Here is a 15,886-nt window from a genome sequence, read left to right as displayed (position 1 = left end):
TGCTTTAAGGTGGACCCCACCCACTACTGGGCCGGCCCACTTACTAGTTGGGCCAGCCCAATTGCTTTTGTCGTGGACCCCACATACAAAATGGGCCGGCCCTTTAACAGGAAGGTGGGACCCACCTTTGTTTTTGGCCCGGCCCACTAGCATGTTGGGCCGGCCCACTTGCTATATGGTGGACCCCACATACTAAATGGGCCGGCCCTTTAACAGGAAAGTGGGACCCACCATTGTTTTGGCCCGGCCCACTATCTTGTTGGGCCGGCCCACTTGCTATATAGTGGACCCCACATACTAAATGGGCCAGCCCTTTAACTGGAAAGTGGGACCCACCTGTGTTTTTGGCCCGGCCCACTATCTTGTTGGGCCGGCCCACTTGCTATATGGTGGACCCCACATACTAAATGGGCTGGCCTTTTAACAGAAAGTGGGACCCACCGGTGCTTTAGGCCCGACCCACTGGCTTGTTGGGCCAGCCCATTTGATCTAATGTGGACCCCACGTACTAAATGGGCCGGCCCGATAGCAGGAGAGTGGGACCCACATGCTAATTGGGCCGGCCCACTAACTTCTTGGGCCGGCCCAGTTGCTTTAATATGGACCCCACTTTGTAAATGGGCCGGCCCGATAACAAGAAAGTGGGTCCCACATGTCTTGTGGGCCGGCCCTTTTGCCTGTTGACCGGTCAAACGAGTACATTCGGCCCGGCCCACATGCTTAGTGGGCCGGCCCATTAAAATTTTGACCAGCCAACCTTAGAGGTTAGGCCCGACCCACGTAACTAATGGACCAGCCCAGCTATATAGTTGACCGGTCAAATTAAGTCGGCCTGGCCCGGCCCGCAAACTTAATGGGCCGGCCCGCTTAAGACGTGGCGGGCCTCGTGTGGGCCTACCATCTACCACGGGGTTTCAGCCGGTTAACGCCGTTAACCGCCGCTAACGGCGTACGCCACGTGTCGGCTTGCATGACATCGGCAGTCAACGGGCTCCCGGAAACACTTGCGCAACGGTCCGATTTTCCGTGGCGGAAGGGCGCCCAAGCGCGACGGACCGAAAAAGCGTCGTTGGACTTTGCCTGACGCAGTTTCCACAACAGAACCCATATCGTCGGGTTAGGCCCATAGGCGACGAAAAATACCCCTTAGCGGACGATTTTGAGACGTTGTCTATCAGAACTTTTCTTGTAGTGAAGGAAGGTGCCCTCCGCGAGTCTATCACAAACTTACTTAGTAAGTTCCTCCATCTTTAAGTGCAAGATACTTCCGTGATATTATCCTCCAGTTTGCTTATTTGCCATTTTTCAGGTGCTGCCGACGTGCCTATCAATCGAGCGCGCAAACTTCGGGAGGACTCGTTGTCCGACGCGCTCTCGCTTGCTACTGATGCCAATATCCAAGTTCTTGGACTGCTGCAAAAGACCAAGGGAGCACTGTCGAGGTTGTTCTCGATGATATTCCCGAAGATAAAGCAAGACAAGACCCTTGGCAAAATGGCAGAAGCTTTCTCCATCGACCCTTCCGAGCCTATAGAGGTACTGAAGCGGCGCTCCCGATTGTTCGGAGTAGTCCTTACTTTTCAACTATTGATGGGTCATGGGTTAGGCTCTGAGCTAGAAAAGTTATCCAAGCCGCTGCCCGTAGACGAGAACAATTGCCTAGTTGATCTTGATCCCTACAAACAATCGGCAGTGAAATGCGCCAATCATCTTCTCAAATTGGTTGACGAAGCACAGACCAAATCCGCGCATGAAGCCGCTCCTGGCTCATCATCGGCTCCCTCCTGATTAAACTTCTCGCTCTGTTGCTGTAACTAAACCTTGATATAATCTAGGCCTGTTTTATACTGGCTCTGTTGCCAGTGCTGATTCTCTTTTTGAATGTAATATACGTGCATTGCTCCCGATGGGAGTTTCTACCAATGTTTTTCTGAATTCAAAGTTGTGCTGCAGATTCCTCCATCTTCCTCTCATGCCGATTCTTCTTTGAACTCTTTGGCTAACAATGAGTCTGATCTTGTTCACCGTTTGCGCGACCAAATAACTCGGCTGAACAAAGACATAGTCACCCTTCACGCGATGGCGGCATTGATAAAGAGGAAAAGCGAAATTGCCACTGCAATTGAACAACACGCCCTTGATCGTCTCCATATTGCTACTGAAAGCTTGAGCTGTAAGTGTCCGTTTATCTTTCGATTTTCATTGACACCTGAACGTTCCTTGACTGTTTAGTTTTTCTCGACAGTCGTGGCTTCCGATTCAGCAGAGGAGAACAAAAGAATCCATGAAAAGATCGAGGTGATGACCAACGTTGCTCACCCGAAGCATGAATTATGGACCCATCGACCGAAGGCTGTTGTTGTGGCCAAATTTGAGCATCGAGCAGAGAAGGTGCATTACTATTTTGACAAGTATCATGCTTATCTCTCGATGGTATGGAGGACCTTGTTTCCTTTGGACCAAGCACCCGAAACTTTATCTGCTCTGTTCACTCGATTCAAGACCCCGGAGAGGATTCGACTATTGGTGCAAAAGGAACTCCTGGCCGGCGCTGAACTTGCCCTTGCTTCAGTGTTAGCTTGTCATCCGACCTTAGATTTGGAGGCCATAGCAAACACCGGTAGGAGATTAGACCAATATTATGACATTGCTAGAAATCCCGCATATACTATCATCTCTCGGATGGAAACAGGTATTGAGAGAGATCTGAACGCCCGAGAGGACCAGGGAAACCTGCCATGAAAGTATGCATTCATATGTATGTAATGACCTTGTACCTGCAAGGGATAATCTCATATAAACTTAATGTGTGTTTTGTACATCATGTACTTTTGGCGAATTTGCTAATTCGAGTAATAATTTTTTGTCGGGGGCGGCCAAGTGATCATGTCAGCCTGCTCACCCGACGACTCCGTTGTAATTGCAAGTTTATTGCAGAGTCGATCCGTAAGTTCTATAAGAGTGACACCCCTCGAATAATCGAGGGATTTAGGCGCTTGGCTTCGTCACACGGTGCACCGGTTTGAGCCTTGTTTGTGATACTACGTCCATCGACTGCAGTGCTCGCGTATTTTATCGAGGCTTGGATGGGTTGTTGTGTGTCATTAACCTTAGCTCCCGATGGGAGTATTTAATTAATGACACTATGCAAACGTGTTTCTGGCCAGCGCTCCCGATGGGAGTAAGAGCCAATGACGAGGGCCCCGAACAATTTGTTCGGATAATGAGGCCTGGAACAACAAAGGTAGAAAACCCAATCAGAAATTTTATTCATAATATAAGACAAGCTTAGGAGCTGCCAAATAACAAGGAGAGGATAATTATATCCTATGCGTAGAATCATTGCAAATGTGCAACATTCCATGAATTTTCAACGTCTTCACCCAAAGCTGGATTCTTGAGACGATAAGCTCCCCGTGGTATCACTTTAGTGATGATGAACGGCCCCTCCCATGGAGATTCGAGCTTCAGATGTCTCTCTTGCTTCAGTCGCAGTACCATATCTCCAACACTGAAGCTTCGATTGCGTACTCCTCGACTGTGATAATTTCTTAACGCCTGCTGATACACCGTTGTTATTGCCAAGGCGATGTCCCGAGCTTCGTCGAGGAGGTCCACGACATCTTGCAGCACGTTGTTGGAAGTAGCTTCCGTGTACGCAGTCACCCGAGGGGCTTCGAACCGAACATCGGCTGGCAAAACTGCTTCGGCTCCGTATACCAAGAAGAACGGAGTGTACTGAGTTGACCTGTTGGGTGTAGTACGCAAACTCCAAAGTACGGATGGCAATTCTTCGACCCAAGCTCCAGCTGCACCCGTAAGGCGTTTCTTGAGGCCATCTCCTATTAGACCATTGATCCTTTCGACCTGACCGTTGGTCTGGGGATGTGCCACCGAAGCAAATTTTAGTTTAATGCCACCGTCATCGCAAAACTTCCGGAACTTTTTGGAATCAAAATTAGTTCCATTGTCTGTGACGATACTGTGAGGCATGCCAAATCGACAAGTTATTCCCTTGAAGAACTGGACGGTGGTTTCGGTTTTCTGATTTCGAACAGGTATAGCCTCGATCCACTTGGTAAACTTGTCGACTGCCACCAGTAGATACGTGTGACCCCCAGGCGATGATCTTGGCAGCGGTCCAACTTGGTCGAGTCCCCATTGTGCGAAGGGCCATGCGAGAGGTATCGTCATCAGATCTATTGCGGGGGCGTGCGGTTTTGGTGCAAAACGCTGACAAGGGTCACACTTCAGAACCAGGTCCCGTGCATCCGATGCTGCTGTTGGCCAGTAAAACCCTGCTCTGAAAGCTTTCGCCACATGGGCCCTGCTGCTTGCGTGGTGCCCACAGGTTCCTTCATGTATCTCGCGTAGCAGAGCCTTTCCATCGTCGATGGCAATGCACCTTTGAAAGATGCCAGACATACTACGCTTGTAGAGTTCTCCGTTTACCACAGTGAAGGCTTTTGACCGTCTCACAATTCTCCTGGCTTCCACCGGATCCTCCGGTAGCTGCTGCTCTATTAGGTATGCTAAAAAAAAGTTTGGTCCACAGGGGTTCGAGGAGGAGGACCTGCTCTGTGGATCGAGATGGAGATTCTTCGACATTTTGCTGCAAGTTTGCTTCTGGATCATCAGCCGATGATTTTGGAGGTGCCGATGCTTTCTCCTTTATCGATCGTTGAGTGATAACTTCGTAAAATACTCCGTCTGGAATGGGAGAACACATGAATCCAATGTTTGCCAAAGCGTTGGCTTCCTCGTTACTGGCTCTGCCGATATGCTTAAGTTCGCATCCTTCAAATTTGGCTTCTGATACGTCTTCGACGTATCGATAATTTCTTATGTTCCATGCCACATTATTGATATCTACATGTTTTATGCATACTTTATATCGTATTTATGCATTTTCCGGCACTAACCTATTAACGAGATGCCGAAGAGCCAGTTGCTGTTTTCTGCTGTTTTTGGTTTCAAAAATCCTAGTAAAGAAATATTCTCGGAATTTGACGAAATCAACGCCCAGGGTCCTATTTTTGCACGAAGCTTCCAGAAGACCGAGGGGGAAAGGGAGTGGGGCCACGAGGCGCCGACACAACAGGGCGGCATGGCCTGGCCCCTGGCCGCGCCGGCCTGGCGTGTGGGGCCCTCGTGTGGCCCCCCACGTTGCCCTTCCGCCTACTTAAAGCCTTCGTCGCGAAACCCCTAGTACCGAGAGCCACGATACGGAAAACCTTACTGAGACGCCGCCGCCGCCAATCCCATCTCTGGGGATTCTGGAGATCACCTCCGGCACCCTGCCGGAGAGGGGATTCATCTCCCGGAGGGTACACTAATAATATTAATGATGGTGGGGAGATCAAAGCACCAATACCATGTAAGCTCCTAGCGATGAATGAAGCGCTAGAAAATAACTATGCTTGGCTTGTTCCTGAAAATTTGTTTGATGAGAGTAGCAAGCCCAAGACTAATGAAAAGGGAGCCGCTGAAACTTATGTATCCAATATACTATGCATGGTTGAGAAAACTCCAAACACCGATGAAGATGCATCATCTTTTGATAACACTTGATATACACTTTCTGCGCCTAGCTGAAAGGCGTTAAACAAAAACGCTTGTGGGAGACAACCCATGTTTTTACTATAGTATTTTTGTTTTATATTTGAGTCTTGGAAGTTTTTTACTACTGTAGCAACCTCTCCTTATCTTAGTTTTGTGGTTTGTTGTGCCAAGTAAAGTCTTTGATAGTAAGGTTCATACTAGATTTGGATTACTGCGCAGTTACAGATTTCTTTGCTGTCACGAATTTCAACCTGCCTCTCTGTAGGTAGCTCAGAAAAATACTCCAATTTACGTGCGTGATCCTCAGATATGTACGCAACTTTCATTCAATTTGGGTATTTTCATTTGAGCAAGTCTGGTGCCATTTTAAAATTCGTCTTTACGAACTGTTCTGTTTTGACAGATTCTGCCTTTTATTTCGCATTGCCTCTTTTGCTATGTTGGATGAATTTATTTGATCCATTAATGTCCAGTAGCTTTATGCAATGTCCAGAAGTGTTAATAATGATTATTTCACCTCTGAACATGTTAATTTTTATTATGCACTAACCCTCTAATGAGTTGTTTCGAGTTTGGTGTGGAGGAAGTTTTCAAGGATCAAGAGAGGGAAATGATGCAATATGATCAAGGAGAGTGAAAGCTCTAAGCTTGGGGATGCCCCGGTGGTTCACCCCTGCATATATTAAGAAGACTCAAGCGTCTAAGCTTGGGGATGCCCAAGGCATCCCCTTCTTCATCGACAACATTATCGGGTTCCTCCCCTGAAACTATATTTTTATTCCATCACATCTTATGTACTTTGCTTGGAGCGTCGGTTTGTTTTTGTTTTTGTTTTTGTTTGAATAAAATGGATCCTAGCATTCATTGTGTGGGAGAGAGACACGCTCCGCTGTTGCATATGGACAAATATGTCCTTAGGCTTTACTCATAGTATTCATGGCGAAGGTTGAATCTTCTTCGTTAAATTGTTATATGGTTGGAATCGGGAAATGCTACATGTAGTAATTCTAAATTGTCTTGAATAATTTGATACTTGGCAATTGTTGTGCTCATGTTTAAGCTCTTGCATCATATACTTTGCACCCATTAATGAAGAAACACCTAGAGCTTGCAAAATTTGGTTTGCATATTTGGTCTCTCTAAAGTCTAGATAATTCTAGTATTGAGTTTTGAACAACAAGGAAGACGGTGTAGAGTCTTATAATGTTTTCAATATGTCTTTTATATGAGTTTTGTTGCACCGGTTCATCCTTGTGTTTGTTTCAAATAACCTTGCTAGCCTAAACCTTGTATCGAGAGGGAATACTTCTCATGCATCCAAAATCCTTGAGCCAACCACTATGCCATTTGTGTCCACCATATCTACGTACTACATGGTATTTCTCCGCCATTCCAAAGTAAATTGCTTGAGTGCTACCTTTAAAATTTGCATCATTAGCCTTTGCAATATATAGCTCATGGGACAAAATAGCCTTAAAAACTATTGTGGTATTGAATATGTACTTATGCACTTTATCTCTTATTAAGTTGCTTGTTGTGCGATAACCATGCTTCTGGGGACGCCATCAACTACTCTTTGTTGAATATCATGTGAGTTGCTATGCATGTCCGTCTTGTCTGAAGTAAGAGAGATCTACCACTTTATTGGTTAGAGCATGCATATTTTTAGAGAAGAACATTGGGCCGCTAACTAAAGCCATGAATCATGGTGGAAGTTTCAGTTTTGGACATATATCCTCAATCTCATATGAGAACACTAATTGTTGCCACATGCTTATGCATTAAAGAGGAGTCCATTATCTCGTTGTCCATGTTGTCCCGGTATGGATGTCTAAGTTGAGAATAATCAAAAGCGAGAAATCCAAAATGCGAGCTTTCTCCTTAGACCTTTGTACAGGCGGCATGGAGGTACCCCTTTGTGACACTCGGTTAAAACATGTGTATTGCGATGATCCGGTAGTCCAAGCTAATTAGGACAAGGTGCGGGCACTATTAGTATACTATGCATGAGGCTTGCAACTTGTAAGATATAATTTACATGATACATATGCTTTATTACTACCGTTGACAAAATTGTTTCATGTTTTTAAAACCAAAGCTCTAGCACAAATATAGCAATCGATGCTTTCCTCTTTGAGGACCATTCTTTTACTTTTATGTTGAGTCAGTTCACCTATTTCTCTCCACCTCAAGAAGCAAACACTTGTGTGAACTGTGCATTGATTCCTACATACTTGCATATTGCACTTGTTATATTACTCTATGTTGACAATATCCATGAGATATACATGTTATAAGTTGAAAGCAACCGCTGAAACTTAATCTTCCTTTGTGTTGCTTCAATACCTTTACTTTGATTTATTGCTTTATGAGTTAACTCTTATGCAAGACTTATTGATGCTTGTCTTTAAGTGCTATTCATGAAAAGTCTTTGCTTTATGATTCGAGTTGTTTACTCATGTCATTACCATTGTTTTGATCGCTGCATTCATTACATATGCTTACAATAGTATGATCAAGGTTATGATGGCATGTCACTCCAGAAATTATCTTTGTTATCGTTTACCTGCTCGGGACGAGCAGGAACTAAGCTTGGGGATGCTGATACGTCTCCGACGTATCGATAATTTCTTATGTTCCATGCCACATTATTGATGATATCTACATGTTTTATGCATACTTTATATCGTATTTATGCATTTTCCGGCACTAACCTATTAACGAGATGCCTAAGAGCCAGTTGCTGTTTTCTGCTGTTTTTGGTTTCAGAAATCCTAGTAAAGAAATATTCTCGGAATTGGACGAAATCAACGCCTAGGGTCCTATTTTTGCACGAAGCTTCCAGAAGACCGAGGGGGAAAGGAAGTGGGGCCACGAGGCGCCGACACAATAGGGCGGCGCGGCCTTGGCCCCTGGCCGCGCCGGCCTGGCGTGTGGGGCCCTCGTGTGGCCCCCCGCGTTGCCCTTCCGCCTACTTAAAGCCTTCGTCGCGAAACCCCCAGTACCGAGAGCCACGATACGGAAAACCTTACTGAGACGCCGCAGCCGCCAATCCCATCTCGGGGGATTCTGGAGATCACCTCCGGCGCCCTGCCGGAGAGGGGATTCATCTCTCGGAGGACTCTTCACCGCCATGGTCGCCTCCGGAGTGATGAGTGAGTAGTTCACCCCTGGACTATGGGTCCATAGCAGTAGCTAGATGGTTGTCTTCTCATCATGTGCTTCATTGTCGGATCTTGTGAGCTGCCTAACATGATCAAGATCATCTATCTGTAATTCTATATGTTGTGTTTGTCGGGATCCGATGGATAGAGAATACTATGTTATGTTGATTATCAATCTATTACCTATGTGTTGTTTATGATCTTGCATGCTCTCCGTTATTAGTAGAGGCTCTGGCCAAGTTTTTGCTCTTAACTCCAAGAGGGAGTATTTATGCTCGATAGTGGGTTCATGCCTCCATTAAATCGGGACAAGTGACGTGAAAGTTCTAAGGTTGTGGATGTGCTGTTGCCACTAGGGATAAAACATTGATGCTATGTCTAAGGATGTAGTTATTGATTACATTACGCACCATACTTAATGCAATTGTCTGTTGTTTACAACTTAATACTGGAAGGGGTTCGGATGATAACCTGAAGGTGGACTTTTTAGGCATAGATGCATGATGGATAGTGGTCTATGTACTTTGTCGTAATGCCCAATTAAATCTCACAATACTCATCATATCATGTATGTGCATGGTCATGCCCTCTCTATTTGTCAATTGCCCGACTGTAATTTGTTCACCCAACATGCTATTTATCTTATGGGAGAGACACCTCTAGTGAACTCGTGGACTCCGGTCCATTCTTTTACATCGAATACAATCTATCGCAATATTTGTTTTACTCGTTTTCTGCAAACAATCATCATCCACACTATACATCTAATCCTTTGTTACAGCAAGCCGGTGAGACCGACAACCTCACCGTTTCGTTGGGGCAAAGTACTTTGGTTGTGTTGTGCAGGTTCCACGTTGGCGCCGGAATCTCCGGTGTTGCGCCGCACTACATCCCGCCGCCATCAACCTTCAACGTGCTTCTTGGCTCCTACTCGGTTCGATAAACCTTGGTTTCTTACCGAGGGAAAACTTGTTGCCGTACGCATCACACCTTCCACTTGGGGTTCCCAACGGGCGTGTGCTTTACGCGTCATCAAGCTAAATTTCCGGCGCCGTTGCCGGGGAGATCAAGACACGCCGCAAGGGGAGTCTCCACTTCTCAATCTCTTTACTTTGTTTTTGTCTTGCTTTATTTTATTTACTACTTTGTTTGCTGCACTTATATCAAAACACAAAAAAATTAGTTGCTAGCTTTACTTTATTTACTATCTTGCACTCTATATCAAAAACACAAAAAAAATTTAGTTTACTTGCATTTACTTTATCTAGTTTGCTTTATTTACTACTGCTAAAATGGCTACCCCTGAAAATACTAAGTTGTGTGACTTCACAACCACAAATAATAATGATTTCCTATGCACACCCATTGCTCCACCTGCTACTACAGCGGAATTCTTTGAAATTAAACCTGCTTTACTTAATCTTGTTATGCGAAAGCAATTTTCTGGTGTTAGTTCTGATGATGCTGCTGCCCATCTTAATAATTTTGTTGAACTATGTGAAATGCAAAAATATAAAGATGTAGATGGTGACATTATAAAATTGAAATTGTTTCCTTTCTCATTAAGAGGAAGAGCTAAAGATTGGTTGCTGTCTCTGCCTAAGAATAGTATTGATTCCTGGACTAAATGCAAGGATGCTTTTATTGGTAGATATTACCCCCCTGCTAAAATTATATCTTTGAGGAGTAGCATAATGAATTTTAAACAATTAGATAATGAACATGTTGCTCAAGCTTGGGAAAGAATGAAATCTCTGGTTAAAAATTGCCCAACCCATGGACTGACTACTTGGATGATCATCCAAACCTTCTATGCAGGACTAAATTTTTCTTCGCGGAATTTATTGGATTCAGCTGCTGGAGGTACCTTTATGTCCATCACTCTTGGTGAAGCAACAAAGCTTCTTGATAATATGATGATTAATTACTCTGAATGGCACACGGAAAGAGCTCCACAAGGTAAGAAGGTAAATTCGTCGAAGAATCCTCTTCCTTGAATGATAAGATTGATGCTATTATGTCTATGCTTGTGAATGATAGGACTAATGTTGATCCTAATAATGTTCCGTTAGCTTCATTGGTTGCTCAAGAAGAACATGTTGATGTAAACTTCATTAAAAATAATAATTTCAACAACAATGCTTATCGGAACAATCCTAGTAATAACTATAGGCCATATCCTTATAATAATGGTAACGGTTATGCTAATTCTTATGGGAATTCTTACAACAATAATAGGAATACACCCCCTGGACTTGAAGCTATTCTTAAAGAATTTATTAGTACACAAACTGCCTTTAACAAATCTGTTGAGGAAAAGCTCAATAAAGTTGATATTCTTGCTTCTAGAGTTGATAGTCTTGCCTCTGATGTTGATCTTTTGAAATCGAAAGTTATGCCTAATAGGGATATTGAAAATAAAATTGTTACTACAGCAAATGCCATCCAAGTTAGAATTAATGAGAATATAAGATTAATGGCTGAACTCGCGTGCTAGGTGGGATAGAGAAGAAAATGAAAAACTAGCTAAAGAGAGTAATGTAGCTAAAGTTTGGACTATTACCACCACTAGTAATTCTAATGCTCCACATGTTGCTGCACCTCCTACTATTAATGATAAAATAATTGGTGTTGGCAATGCTTCTACTCCTAGTGCAAAGCGCGCAAAATTACTCGAAACCGCTAAAACCGCTGAAACCGCTTGTGATAAAACTGCTGAAATTTTTTCCAACCTTGGGGATGATAATCCCATTGCTTTAGATTGTAATGATTTAGATTTTGATGATTGCTACATCTCTGAAGTTATAAAGTTCTTACAAAAACTTGCTAAAAGTCCTAATGCTAGTGCTATAAATTTGGCTTTCACAAAACATATTACAAATGCTCTCATAAAAGCTAGAGAAGAGAAACTAAAACTTGAAACTTCTATTCCTAGAAAGCTAGAGGATGGTTGAGAGCCCATCATTAAAATGAGAGTCAAAGATTTTGATTGTAATGCTTTATGTGATCTTGGTGCAAGTATTTCTGTTATGCCTAAGAAAGTTTATGATATGCTTGACTTGCCACCATTGAAAAACTGTTATCTGGATGTTAATCTCGCTGATAATGCTAAAAAGAAACCTTTGGGGAGAGTTGATAATGTTCATATTATGGTTAACAATAACCTTGTCCCCGTTGATTTTGTTGTCTTGGATATTGAATGCAATGCATCTTGCCCCATTATATTGGGAAGACCTTTTCTTCGAACCATTGGTGCTAGTATTGATATGAAGGAAGGTAATATTAAATATCAATTTCCTCTCAAGAAAGGTATGGAACACTTCCCTAGAAAGAGAATGAAGTTACCTTATGATTCTATTATTAGAACAAATTATGATGTTGATGCTTCATCTCTTGATGTTACTTAATATACACTTTCTGCGCCTAGCTGAAAGGCGTTAAAGAAAAGCGCTTATGGGAGACAACCCATGTTTTTACTACAGTATTTTTGTTTTATATTTGTGTCTTGGAAGTTGTTTACTACTGTAGAAACCTCTCCTTATCTTAGTTTTGAGTTTTGTTGTGCCAAGTAAAGTCTTTGATAGTAAAGTAAGTACTAGATTTGGATTACTCGCGCAGTTCCGCATTTCTTTGCTGTCACGAATCTGGGTCTATCTCCCTGTAGGTAGCTCAGAAAATTAAGCCAAGTTACGTGAATGATCCTCAGATATGTACGCAACTTTCATTCAATTTGGGCATTTTCATTTGAGCAAGTCTGGTGGCCTAATAAAATCCATCTTTACGGATCTGTTCTGTTTTGACGATTCTGCCTTTTGTTTCGCATTGCCTCTTTTGCTATGTTGGATGAATTTCTTTGATCCATTAATATCCAGTAGCTTTATGCAATGTCCAGAAGTGTTAAGAATGATTGTGTCACCTCTGAACATGTTAATTTTTATTATGCACTAACCCTCTAATGAGTTGTTTCGAGTTTGGTGTGGAGGAAGTTTTCAAGGATCAAGAGAGGAGTATGATGCAATATGATCAAGGAGAGTGAAAGCTCTAAGCTTGGGGATGCCCCGGTGGTTCACCCCTGCATATTATAAGAAGACTCAAGCGTCTAAGCTTGGGGATGCCCAAGGCATCCCCTTCTTCATCGACAACATTATCGAGTTCCTCCCCTGAAACTATATTTTTATTCCGTCACATCTTATGCACTTTGCTTGGAGCGTCGGTTTGTTTTTGTTTTTGTTTTGTTTGAATAAAATGGATCCTAGCATTCACTTTGTGGGAGAGAGACACGCTCCGCTGTAGCATATGGACAAGTATGTCCTTTGGCTCTACTCATAGTATTCATGGCGAAGTTTCTTCTTCGTTAAATTGTTATATGGTTGGAATTGGAAAACACTACATGTAATAATTCTAAAATGTCTTGGATAATTTGATACTTGGCAATTGTTGTGCTCATGTTTAAGCTCTTGCATCATATACTTTGCACCCATTAATGAAGAAACACTTAGAGCTTGCTAATTTGGTTTGCATATTTGGTTTCTCTAGAGTCTAGATGATATCTAGTATTGAGTTTTGAACAACAAGGAAGACGGTGTGGAGTCTTATAATGTTTACAATATGTCTTTTATGTGAGTTTTGCTGCACCGTTCATCCTTGTGTTTGTTTCAAATAACCTTGCTAGCCTAAACCTTCTATCGAGAGGGAATACTTCTCATGCATCCAAATACTTGAGCCAACCACTATGCCATTTGTGTCCACCATATCTACCTACTACATGGTATTTATCCGCCATTCCAAAGTAAATTGCTTGAGTGCTACCTTTAAAATTCCATCATTCACCTTTGCAATATATAGCTCATGGGACAAATAGCTTAAAAACTATTGTGGTATTGAATATGTACTTATGCACTTTATCTCTTATTAAGTTGCTTGTTGTGCGATAACCATGTTTACGGGGACGCCATCAACTATTCTTTGTTGAATATCATGTGAGTTGCTATGCATGTCCGTCTTGTCCGAAGTAAGAGAGATCTACCACCTTAATGGTTGGAGCATGCATATTGTTAGAGAAGAACATTGGGCCGCTAACTAAAGCCATGATTCATGGTGGAAGTTTCAGTTTTGGACATATATCCTCAATCTCATATGAGAATAATAATTGTTGTCACATGCTTATGCATTAAAGAGGAGTCCATTATCTGTTGTCCATGTTGTCCCAGTATGGATGTCTAAGTTGAGAATAATCAAAAGCGAGAAATCCAAAATGCGAGCTTTCTCCTTAGACCTTTGTACAGGCGGCATGGAGGTACCCCATTGTGACACTTGGTTAAAACATGTGCATTGCAAAGATCCGGTAGTCCAAGCTAATTAGGACAAGGTGCGGGCACTATTAGTATACTATGCATGAGGCTTGCAACTTGTAAGATATAATTTACATAACTCATATGCTTTATTACTACCGTTGACAAAATTGTTTCATGTTTTCAAAATAAAAGCTCTAGCACAAATATAGCAATCGATGCTTTCCTCTTTGAAGGACCATTCTTTTTACTTTTATGTTGAGTCAGTTCACCTATCTCTCTCCACCTCAAGAAGCAAACACTTGTGTGAACTGTGCATTGATTCCTACATACTTGCATATTGTACTTGTTATATTACTCTATGTTGACAATTATCCATGAGATATACATGTTACAAGTTGAAAGCAACCACTGAAACTTAATCTTCCTTTGTGTTTTTTCAATGCCTTTACTTTGATTTATTGCTTGATGAGTTAACTCTTATGTAAGACTTATTGATGCTTGTCTTGAAGTACTATTCATGAAAAGTCTTTGCTTTATGATTCACTTGTTTACTCATGTCATTACCATTGTTTTGATCGCTGCATTCATTACATATGCTTACAAATAGTATGATCAAGGTTATGATGGCATGTCACTTCGGAAATTATCTTTGTTATCGTTTTACTCGCTCGGGACGAGCAGAACTAAGCTTGGGGATGCTGATACGTCTCCGACGTATCGATAATTTCTTATGTTCCATGCCATATTATTGATGATTCCTACATGTTATATGCACACTTTATGTCATATTCGTGCATTTTCTGGAACTAACCTATTAACAAGATGCCGAAGTGCCAGTTGCTGTTTTCTGCTGTTTTCTGCTGTTTTTGGTTTCAGAAATCCTAGTAATGAAATATTCTCGGAATTGGACGAAATCAAGTCCCAGGGTCCTATTTTGCCACGAACCTTCCAGAAGACCGAAGAGCATATGAAGTGGGGCCACGAGGTGGCCAAACCACAAGGCGGCGCGGCCAAGGGGGGGCCCGCACCACCCTGTGGCGTGGGGCCCTCGTCAGCCCCCCGACTCTGCCCTTCCGCCTACTTAAAGCCTCCGTCGCGAAACCCCTGATGCGAAAAACCACGATACGAAAAACCTTCCAGAGACGCCGCCGCCGCCGATCCCATCTCGGGGGATTCTGGAGATCTCCTCCGGCACCCTGCCGGAGAGGGGATTCATCTCCCGGAGGACTCTACACCGCCATGGTCGCCTCCGGAGTGATGAGTGAGTAGTTCACCCCTGGACTATGGGTCCATAGCAGTAGCTAGATGGTTGTCTTCTCCTCATTGTGCTTCATTGTTGGATCTTGTGAGCTGCCTAACATGATCAAGATCATCTATCTGTAATGCTATATGTTGTGTTTGTCGGGATCCGATGGATAGAGAATACCAAGTTATGTTAATTATCAAGTTATTACATATGTGTTGTTTATGATCTTGCATGCTCTCCTTTATTAGTAGAGGCTCTGGCCAAGTTTTTGCTCTTAACTCCAAGAGGGAGTATTTATGCTCGATAGTGGGTTCATGCCCGCATTGACACACGGGACGAGTGACGAAAGTTCTAAGGTTGTGTTGTGCTTGTTGCCACTAGGGATAAAACATTGATGCTATGTCCGAGGATGTAGTTATTGATTACATTACGCACCATACTTAATGCAATTGTCCGTTGTTTAGCAACTTAATACTCGGAGGGGTTCGGACGATAACCTCGAAGGTGGACTTTTTAGGCATAGATGCGGTTGGATGGCGGTCTATGTACTTTGTCGTAATGCCCAATTAAATCTCACTATATTTATCATGACATGTATGTGCATTGTTATGCCCTCTCTA

This window comes from Lolium rigidum, chromosome 3 (assembly GCF_022539505.1).
Source record: "Lolium rigidum isolate FL_2022 chromosome 3, APGP_CSIRO_Lrig_0.1, whole genome shotgun sequence".
Taxonomy (NCBI): domain Eukaryota; kingdom Viridiplantae; phylum Streptophyta; class Magnoliopsida; order Poales; family Poaceae; genus Lolium; species Lolium rigidum.
The sequence above is the reverse complement of the archived record's forward strand: the minus strand, read 5'-3'. Positions refer to the sequence as shown.